The sequence below is a fragment of the Pinus tabuliformis genome, chromosome 8, assembly GCF_031772625.1.
Source record: "Pinus tabuliformis cultivar Carrire ecotype Pingquan chromosome 8, CPIR1, whole genome shotgun sequence".
NCBI lineage: Eukaryota > Viridiplantae > Streptophyta > Pinopsida > Pinales > Pinaceae > Pinus > Pinus tabuliformis.
Genome location: NC_142294.1, coordinates 1,349,609,568 through 1,349,620,967, shown reverse-complemented (window position 1 = coordinate 1,349,620,967; position 11,400 = coordinate 1,349,609,568).

The following is an 11,400-nucleotide window of genomic DNA, read 5'->3' as shown; positions in this document are numbered from 1 at the left end:
TTGATATATATATGAAATGCTTCCATGATTCTGATATGGCTAACATCATGCTTCTATAGTTTTGGTTGTACTTGCTATCTAAGCTATGCAGGTACACAATCTTCAACTTCATGAAGATGCTCGATGTGACAAGCAAGTTGGGCTGGTACACAATCTTCAATTTGGTGAAGATGTTCATTGATGTGATAAGAATGATGGGGATGATAATAACTCTAATGAAATGGTTGGAAGCCATGAAAGATTCTCTGATGTTGAAAAGAAGAAGCTAATCTCCCAAAGAAAGCATGAATAGAAGAGATCTCCCTAAGATTAAGAGGGAGTTTGGATAAAGAGGTGCTTCTTGGTTGAGAGGGAGTGACGGATATGGTTCTCTGCTTCACGTGTCATGCACTAGACCAAGACTAACAACCATAAGTCTGAGTGAAGGCCATGATCAAGAAAAAGGAAATTAGAGAATGGATTTTGAAGTGTTGTTGAAAGAAGGAAACCAAGATCCAATTGAAGAATATGTTGTTGCATAAGAAGTAGGAAGAATAATGTATGATTAAGGAATCTTCTGTCAAAGATTTGGTTGATAATCCTACTATGGAAATTTGAGAAGCAACATCTGCTGCTTGAAAAACCCGAGAGGTTTGTATTTGATTATGTGAATGTGAAAGTATATTATTGATTAGGGTTGTGTTTGTTCAAGTGAATCTCTTGAAGGATTTAATAGCATGTTGGTTACTAATCAGTTTGATTGGGAGAGATTGGACATCATTGATATGCTGGATCAAGGAGTGTTGAGGCTTTGCGAGTGAAGCATTGCCTAGGCAGACATCTGGATGGCACTTTGTGTTGATGTCCAGGTCCCAAAGTTGGAAAGGTGTGTTGATTATTGAGCTCTATTTTGGATATACACCTGGATTTTTGGGTTGATGGTTAGCCAGTAAGCCTGATGGTACCTAGAGGGGCTGAAAGCTTGAGTCCATCTTAGTCCCACCTGCATAGATTTCCTTGGTTAGGAATCTAGTCCATGGCATTGTGATGCCTAAATTGTTGAGTGACTAGTTGGATAGATTGCCCTGGTCAGGAATCTAATCCATGGCATTGCGGTAGCTAACCTATTGAGTGACTGTTTAGATAGATTGCCTTGGTCAGGAATCTATTCCATTACATTGCGATGCCTAAAGTTCTTCATGGTTCATATAGTTTGAGATCTTCCATTGTATATGTACATTATGAAAACATCCCTAGTTAAGAGGGAGTGTTTGAAAATGTAACTATGTTCGGTCTTCAATAATATATTTGAGTCATTATGTAATGTACTTGTCAAAGACAACTCATTATGCATGCGACTGGGTCTTAGGGTTATTGTAGTCCAGATTTGACCCCAGTCACTCGCTTTCTAGGTTTAAGGGAGCGACTAGGAAACCATGGTCACTTGTATAACTTCTCCTCCATGCGACCAAGACCTAAAAGATGAAATCTTATTCTTCTGAAGTTTTCACTTGTTGGCCACAGTGTTTAGATGTTGACTGCAAACAGTGATAGTTCATTACAACCTTCAGAATTGGGGGTTTGAGTATATACATTATTGGGTTCATTTCAAGGATGTTGTAGTTGTTTTGTTGGTTAGTTTCATATATGAAGATATGGATCAATGTACTCTCTTTTACTAAATCATTTGATTACAATCTAAGAAGAATAATTTTCAAGGGTTTTCCCCATATTGGGTTTTGCCCTAGTCTACGACCAATCCTGGTGTTTCTGTGTTTGAATGCTTTTCTTCTATTGTTCCTTTATGTTCATCTGCATTGAGGATGATGTTATTATTCTTTCTACATAGTTTCATATTCTACTGAATAATGATGTAAATATGAATTATGTTATGATGTTATGGGGTGAACTTAATGTGTTAAAGAAAGAATGTAATTATCAAGGAAAAGAACAATATAGCCCTAAGAAAAATTAACAAGGTATTAGAGTTGGGCTGAAGAAAAGACATGGAGATCACCTCTATGGTGACACCATTGATGGAATCAATAAGAGGATGGTGGAGACCTAAAAGAATTATAGGGTTTGGAGAAAACCTTAGGAACTTTGTGTATTAGGGTTTAATGGATATTATGAGGTTAGGGTTTGAGAGAAACCCTAGTTTATGACAAAGATTTGAGATATGAAACCTTGCATGGTCAATGAGAATATTCTCAAGTACTTGTGACAGATTTGATGAAGCCCTCGATGGGATAGTTTCTAGTAGGCCTAGTTGTTGATAAGTTTGATTGAAGGCAACATTATTATGTGGACAATGGACAATGATGGCTCTTGAAGGTTGGTTCAAGAGGGAGAGGATCACCTCTCATTGAAGATAAGTATTTCTTGACTTATGATGCTTCTTTATGTCTTTATTTTTGTCTAGACTTATAGATATGATTATTGTTTTGATCATTACTTCTTGCATGCATATTTGAGTATTTGGATGTTTCTAACCTCCTTGATGAGATGTAATAAGAGGATACTTCTTGCAGATCATTTGAGATGCAAGAAAGAAAAGCTAGAGATGGAAAAGGTAAAGAGGCACCTAATGGAAAGACGACTAAGTGCTATAAGTTGCTTATATCAATAAAAATATGCACGGGTATTTGAATACTACAAGGTATGCATGATATATGTTATGTTTCAGCTGTAATATTGGATGGCAATGTAAATCCGTAAGGTATGATGAGAATGTATCCTTCTCAAATGTCTCATGCATGCATATGAAAATGATTTGAATGCATGGTTCTTATGATGAAATGGTGCACTTGGTATTTAACAAGTATCTTACTTCTTGATCATGATGAACTTCTTGATTCTATGTGGCTACTTAATATTGATCTTTGATATAGTGGTATACTTGATGTTTGGCTAACATATATCATTTTGGATATCTTGATCCCATAAACAAGGTTAGCACCTTAATTCTACTAGACAGTAACTTGACACTATTTCTTTGTGAAAAACATGGTAGCCATGATGACAGAAGTATAACTATGAGAATGATACTCAAGATCTTTTGCTGACCATGGTTATGTTTTGATGTGCTTAGTAATTATGACATATGGTAAAATTTAGTGCTCTAATTTGATGGATTGAGTTATGTGACAAACAAGTAATGCTTGTGATCATGATTCTTGAATTCTACTCCTATTAGCTCTTTGACACTAACCCTTGACGACAGATTGATGTCATGATGAAGTAGCTGATGATAACATAATATAACCATGATGAATATGTGATATGGTTTGACTTTATGATCTAACATATCTGTTGATGTATGACAACATTATAGATAGGTTGATGGCATGAATGAAGATGACTGATGTGGATTCCCATTCAGAGGGAGAACCTCCTCATAAGATTCATCCTGCTATTGTCATTTATGGGCATGAATAGACAAATATATGACACTTTTGATCTGCAACAAAGTTCTGATCTGAGGTGATAGATTTTTATCTTACTTTAAGCCTCAGTCGCATGGAAGAAAGCCTACAGGTGCAACTATAGCTTCCCAACCGTATGTAAGCAAGCTCAAGGGTGTGACTGAGGCACAAAGACAATTCTGATCTAGGGTTTGGCAGTTGGGAAGCCACAGTCACTCGCTTATTGGTCACAAAAATGAAGTTTTGTGCATGAAATCAGAAGTACACTTGAAAGAAGACAAACCTGCATATGTGGAGCAGACAAAAGATAAATTTGTGTGCATGAAAGTTTGAATGTTTACTATAATATGAATATATAGATAGAACTTGTGTTTGCAGGTGACCAAGGCAGGGATATAGATATGTCATTATGCTTGAAGTTTGTGCTACAAGAGTTTGACATGATTTAGCTTATTGATATAGATGAGCAGTGTTTTGAGTTTTGACATAATGTTTGTTAATGACTTAAGAATTTTGACTTGATATGTTCTGGAATATAGATCTCACTATGATAGAAAAATTGAGATTTGACCTAATGACAAATGATTTGAAATTGACAATTGATGATTTGCATCAAGAACAATGTGATATGGGCATAGTGACCTTCAATGGCTAATATTGGTGTTTGATAATGGTTTCGTTTTGGCCTCATTTTTATTAGCACAATGATTGAAGTATTGATAGATGTGATTTAGTATGAAGTAACCTCACGATAAATGGATGGAACCTGCATGACTTATTCTTGGTGTATGCATTTGCATCTACTGACTTATATTGTGATCACAAGGATGAATTGATGAAGTTTGGTTTCATATCCCTTATGACAACTTGTTGACATCACAATAGATGAATTCATGACTTGATGAGAGCTCTACCTATCACCTGGTATAGAGAATATGATACTATGATATTGTGATGATTTTGATATTGGTTCTGATTAGGCACATAAACTTTGATAAGATGACTTAGCTTATTTAATTGTACATTATTGTGAGTATGAGCATATTGGTTTGGAAAGGTATTATGTCTGCAAAGAGCACTATATGAAGCAATCTCATTGATCTTGATATGTCTACATTGACAATTATATTGTAAAGTCAAGATGTTGTGTTGATCCAAACCTCTACTTCAGAAGTGTTCCAAGGTATGACTTTGATTTTGGTTTTGGTTTTATATAGTGATGGTCTATTATTGACAGGTAATGAGCCTCTAATGATCTAAGTAAGAGCGAGATGGCTTCTGAAGCTTGAAATGATGAATCATGGAATTTCTGAACTTGGGAAAAGATAATCTATATTGTGAATCTATTGAAGAAGTATTGGAAACGGGAAATGCAAATCCTTGACACTCCGATTGAATTCCAAATAAATATTGTTGAGCTCATCTTGGCAACCAACAGTTGATTGAAGCATTGATGTTCTGTTTTGAACACCCATCTCTGTGTGTGTGTGTGTGTGTGTGTGTGTGTGTCTCTCTCTCTCTCTCTCTCTCTCTCTCTCTATATATATATATATATATATATATATTAGAAACTATATGAGTTCATGATTGAACCGTGTTAGCACTCCTCAGTGTCCCAAGGCTGAGAAAGGAAGCCAAGGAAGTAACCTCATGCCAACTTTGGACTTGGCAGCAAGCCCTGCCAAATCAAAGAGGGTTCTCTCTAAAACAACCTCACAACCAATGGAAGTAACTGGAGAATATATGGATTTTAGGCTAAATATTTGGCACAGTAGGGTTTGATTTAGGGTTTGCTGGATAGAAGCACTAGGTCTGAGAACTAGGTCAAGTATCCCAAATGATCAGTTGCAGATATAGAATGAGGCAAGGTAGGTGTAATCAATGGCACAAAGTGAATTTGTCATTGTAGTATGGTGAAGGGAGAAAAGTAGAAAAATGAGCATATAGGTATGAATTCATTTGCTTAGAAGAAAAAACACATGAAAATATCAAAGAAAACAGAGCATATTGATCATGAAATTTGCTTTAAAACTTAAGAGATAATCACTAGAAGAATATAGATGGATGTTGTAAATACATAATCATTAAATGCATAAAGAAAACTGGAGAAATATAGTGCCACAAACCACATCACAAGAATCCCATAAAAATAGTTGCAACTGCATATATTTATGCAAAAATGTTTAGTACACTAGTCCAAGAGCTGAGCTTCAAGAATCCAACCCCCTCTATGAGTTCATTCTGACTACATATAGATGCAAAACAACATCCCCCTCTCAAGGGTCGAAACCTGCTTCCTAGGAACTGATTTCCTAATCCTACCTAACCACTGCCACATCATGAGTAGTTAGAAATCACTTTCCTCCTTTACATTAACTGATTTGGATATGACTTTGAAGGCATTTAATTACAAGATATTCACTCTACCTATCATTGAAACACTCAACTACGTCAGGTAAAATCATTTTGACACTAATTATATAAATAAAAATCAACTCTACACCACGACAGTGCATAAAAAGGCTTCCTCCTAGAAACACAGTGAATGCTTCAAAAGCGCAACAAGTGTTAGCAGAAGCGCAACAAGACTTTGAGCTGGTGTTTTTATGACCTTGAAGTGGATTTGAACTTTGTTGATGACCTAGGAAGATAACTGAGAATGTCTACTGCATCCCTAGACATTTAAGTCACTCCAATTCCATCATTAATGCTCCTCAAAAGTGATTTGAAAACAAGTACTCCAGAAGCACAGTGAGTGACCCAAAACAATGACATAAAGGTGAAAAATAGGTGCTTTTTGGCCTTTTTGTGAAAATTCATGAGCTGAAATGTGACCCCAAGTAGATTTCTGGAATGCACTGGCCTTTTCAATCTTCATTTTAAGCCTCTAGGAAAAAACACAGTGAGCACACACCATGTTTCTATAGGATGCTTTTTTGCCAATGCACACAAAACTCCAAAAATTTCAAAAGTTTGCAAAAGTTTGTCTCCTTTCCTATTTTCTGACATGGCTTCAAACAAATAAGGAGGCATCAGCTAAGAGATCAAGATTATCCCTCTTCTTAAGCTTCTTTAGGGTCTTCTTAAGCTTCTTCTTTATGTTCTTAACCCTACTCTTACACACCATGTTTCTTATGTAATGGTGCCTTGCCATATGCCTCTGCAAGGCAGTGTCTCTGTTTGCCTTCTTCAAAAGATTCTCTAAATGCTCGTTCACCTTTTCAAGCCAATACTCCCTGTTCTCTTCAATTTTAGATGTTATGGAATCATCAAAGGTTTTTAGGGTTTGAGGAGGAGAGGGATTTTCTACTTGTTGTCCCTTCTTAGCCATGGCTTTGGTTGTAGGTCTCCTTAGTTGTACCTGTATGTCTTCATCCTGTTGTTCTACGTTAATGACTGCCTTACCTTTGTCCTTAGCTGCCTTGATGGATGATGGAGGCTCTTCATGTGATTTACCTTGCTTCATTAGGCTTAGCTTCAGTTGCATATTCTCTTGTTTCAAGAAAGCCACCATGAAATTGGGTTTAGAAAGGTCATCTTGTAACTCTTTGATTTGTGCCCGTTTCTCTTTAATGATGTCCTCTATTGCCTTATCTCCATGATCAATCATATCCACCTCAGGATGTACCTTTCCATGATGCTACAATGGTGAATCACCTTTATCCCCGGGTTATTGTTCTCTCATGGATTCAACTTGAACTTCTTCAATAATAACCTCCTTAGGCACTATTTTTGCTTGAGCCCTAGTCATAGTTCTAGAAGTAGGCATGTCTCTTTCTATCTCAAGGGAAAAAACCAGCCTCTCACCCTTCTTGTATGTTTGTGAAACCTATGCTCTAGGTTGTCCTTTTTTCATTGATGGTATGCTAGACGGCTCAAGTCCTTGTGGCCCAGATGATGTAGGAGTATTGAGGCTTTTGGACTGATGAGAGACAGGCAAGAGAGTAGCTGCCTCCAAGAATGCTCCCCATGACATATTGACCTGTGTGAGTTGGTGGAGAACTATGACCTTGATTAAAGCATGATTAAATAAGCTTACTCGATGATCTTTCCCTTTATTCCGCACCTTTCCAGTCATCTCAACCAGGCCTCTAAACAAGTAATTAGGTAGGTTTATTGGTTTGATGGATGTGAAATGCATCAATAGCTTGATGTGATAATGACACAACCTGTTGAACCCGCCTTCACAAGTGAAATATTTCATAATCATCTTCATTAAAGGAGTACATATATCCAATAATTGTGTGCTAGGAAATATATGAGATGGGGTTTCCTTATACAGTGGTTTTAGGAGCACTTTGTAGTTTTCATTGTCCAAATCCATCCCTTTAAACCAAATTTCTCCTTGATTGGGGATACTAGTGGCTGAAGCTATAACCTCTGTTGAGACTATGAAGTCCATCCCTGCTATGATGGTCTTTTTCTTCTTGAAATTAGTGGCAAATAGAATAGTCAACTCACAATGGTAGCCCACCTCTTGTACTTTCTCACAAAACCCTAGGCAACTTGCTTGTTTAAATGACCTCTTGATGAACTCTGAAGCATTGATCTCTTGCATATGAGTTGGCTCATATCTTGAGACCTGTCCCCCCTTGTTGTATTTCTTCTTTTCACTAGCCATGTTGTTGGCTTTGCTTGACTAAAAATCCTAGTTTGAGAGGAGAAAGGGTAGGGGTCTAGGGCTGCAAAACAGGGGAAACAGAGCAACTAGTTTAGGGAGGGAAATGGAGGAGATAGGAGTTAGGGAAAAATTTAGGAAAATTATAAGGGGTAAGGGTAGATGTTAGGGACACATGGGTAGTGAAATTTCTTAGAATGGGTGAGGGAAGGAGGGGAAAAAGTGGAAAACATAGGGAAAACCCAGAAACGCAGTAGAAACACAACGTGGGCTTGGGTTTTTGGGGAAAAGTGGTGAGATGGGGAAAACAAGTATGGGAAATGGTTGGGGAGGGTCTATCAAGTGTATACAAGGGTTTTTAGGTAGAAAACATAGGGATTTTCTCCTTGGAAGAAAGAAAAAACCATGAAATCTTAAAAACGCAACAACAAACCCTAGGGAAGGAGTTTATCAGTTTTGTGAAGAAATTGACTGAAGCAAGGATTTGTAATGGTCCCACTTACTTGTTTGAAGATGTTTGAAACACTGAGATGGAGTTTTCACCTGTTCTTTCCCTCCTTATGTCTCCAAAACAAAAGCGCAACAACCCTACCATAAACGCAACAAAAGCGCAACAGGCTGATGAATTGAGTAATTTGGTGATGTAATCTGAACTTCTGATGGTTGTGGCAAGTTTTTCAATGTAAGAGAGGAGCTCTTGAATTCTTGGAAGGATATAATGAACTCTTGGAAAGCTTTATTTCTCTTTCTAGCTCAAAAAACCTGATTTTGGCTCATGACATCATGTGTACTTTTATAAAATGACTAGTGATGTGATTTGACCGCAATATCATTTCTTCAAATGGAAATGTTACCTTTTTACTTTATTCCCTAATTTGATAACTCCCATGATGGTGACCCAAATTATGGACATGACTCTGTCTTTGCTTTTGATGACTGAAATTATGATTACAATCAAATGTAAATCCTAGAACATGACCTATAGGATGGCACATTAGCTCTTTTGAAGACCTAGGACGCCTAAATGATGACATGACCATGATGAGTGATGACGATTTTACAACCAAGAGGTATCAAATTTTATTTGAAAACATAATAATTTGACCAAAGACTCTACCAACCACATGGAAAGAGTACATTTGATCACTAGAACTAATGGACACTAACAAGCCACTTCATTCACATAGAGTTTCCACTGAGCATCCTTCGAGCTATTTTCATGGGATGATCGATTTTTGATCTGAGATATTCATTCTACGATATGTGACTCCATGGATGTATTGATGATGTTTGAGATTAATATTGATAAAGCAAATTTGGATGTTGCCTTAATATGAGGTCTGATATTTTGGTTGAGAGGTCCATAGCACAACCAAGGTTGAGTACGATGTTATTATTGTTTGATATAAGCTTAGGCTTGTGGTTGGCACCTCCTTGAGAGGGAGGATGACTATGGTATCCTTTTTATGATGTGTGTGTGTGTGTGCGCGCGTTTTTTTAAATATGATATTTGATTTGATGACCTGCTTGAACAAGAGACCCTTGTTATTGCTACATGATGATTAAGCTGATACCAAATATAAGTATGACGAAAGCAGCATTGATCGAGTACACTGAGCCAATTATTCCTCCCCTATTTGAGCTCCTAAGGTGTGGAATTGAGATAAAGGACTCCTGGGGTTGAGGGAACTCTGGAAAATAGGGCATGACCCCTATATGTTACCCATAGGGTTGGGGATGTTGCTCCCCTATCTTCATGGGATCAAAGATGTTGCTCCCCTCTCTATTCTATGTAGAGTATACCCTAGTTGGAATCATACCCACAAACAGGGCTTGTTGGGAATACCACTCCCTGTTTAGCTAACGGGATGAGAGTGTACTTGGGGTGTACAACCCCAGTCGATTATGATGCAGGTGTTCTACCACATGACTACTTAGAGTCATTGATAGGAAGATCGACAGGAAATAGAATTGGGTTGAGATTTGCTCCCCTATGTGTATTTCCGGGTTGAGAATTAGCTCCCTGATGTGATTCCAAGGTTGAGATATGCTCCCTTATGTGTTTGGGTATCATATTTCTCGATATGGGGTCATAGTAGTAGCTCCTCCATGAGAGTCAGGGTCGAGATGTGCTCCCCGATGTGGTTACAAGTTGAGACGTGCTCCCTCATGGTATGTTCTCTGATGATGATACCGATCGCAGCTTTAGCTCCCCACCGATATCCCTGGGTAGCCCACCGAAAAATATTTCGGGTAGTAACCTGATAGACATAGGGTGGTAGATTGAGTTCCCCTCCAATGTCAAATTTCTTCTTCTTTTAGATTCGATAATGTTCAACACATGAGCAAGAAAATTCAAGAGATAAGTAGGAATAAGCAAGAGATGAATTGAGATGATCAATGATGATACAAGATGATGAGATACTTGATATTGGATATGATGATAGGATGTCATGTTGATCAATGGTCAGATATTAGTAGGTGAAATTCTCCCCAGTTGAGAGGGAGTGTTAAAAATATGCAACTACGGTCAAATTCCACTTTGGTAAGATCACTTGTTAGAGATAGTAAGTGCATTAAACTCATCTTTTCAAGAGGACCAAAATCGAACTAAATATCACTCAAATCAGATAAGGGAAAGTGTAATTATGAAGAAATCTGTTATGAAACCAGCTCAAGAAAAGATAAAAAAGACAGATCAACGCCTTAGAATTCAGCCTCTTCGAGGGGGCAACCTCCTTTACATTACATAAATGAACAATTATTCGATGATACAAATGAAAAAACCTCCTTTCTATATATAGGAGTTTAAGGGGTCATAACATAATCAGAGCCGACATAACAATAATAATGTAAGGGCACAATAATAACAATAGTGGGCTTCTATGGGGCACAATAGTAACAATATGGGCACTACATGGGTACATCAATATAATAAGTGGGTTATACTAATAACAATAAGGGGTTACACTAGTAGTATAGGGGCCGAACAAAATCCCACATGTGCATATTTGATAAGGTCAGCCCTAAAGAAAAGTGGACCACCTTTGAAGGACATAAATACAAGTGACCCCTACGTCATTTAGACACAATGATGTGACACTCTTCTATATTGTTTTTGGCTCGCACAAGTTTGAGGCCTATCTGTGGAGGATCAGGTTCACTCTGAGGTGAAATTGTAGGGTCTGAAGCTCGCATTTCAGATCTAGCGTTTTCGGCCATAGTCATAGGCACAACACAAAAGAATCCTAACTATAGTCACTCTCTTAGAGGTTCATGCATGCGACTGGAGCCTTCCAATCGAACAGACAACTCATTATGCATTCGACTGGAGCCTTCTAATCACATAGACAACTCATTATGCATTCGACTGGAGCC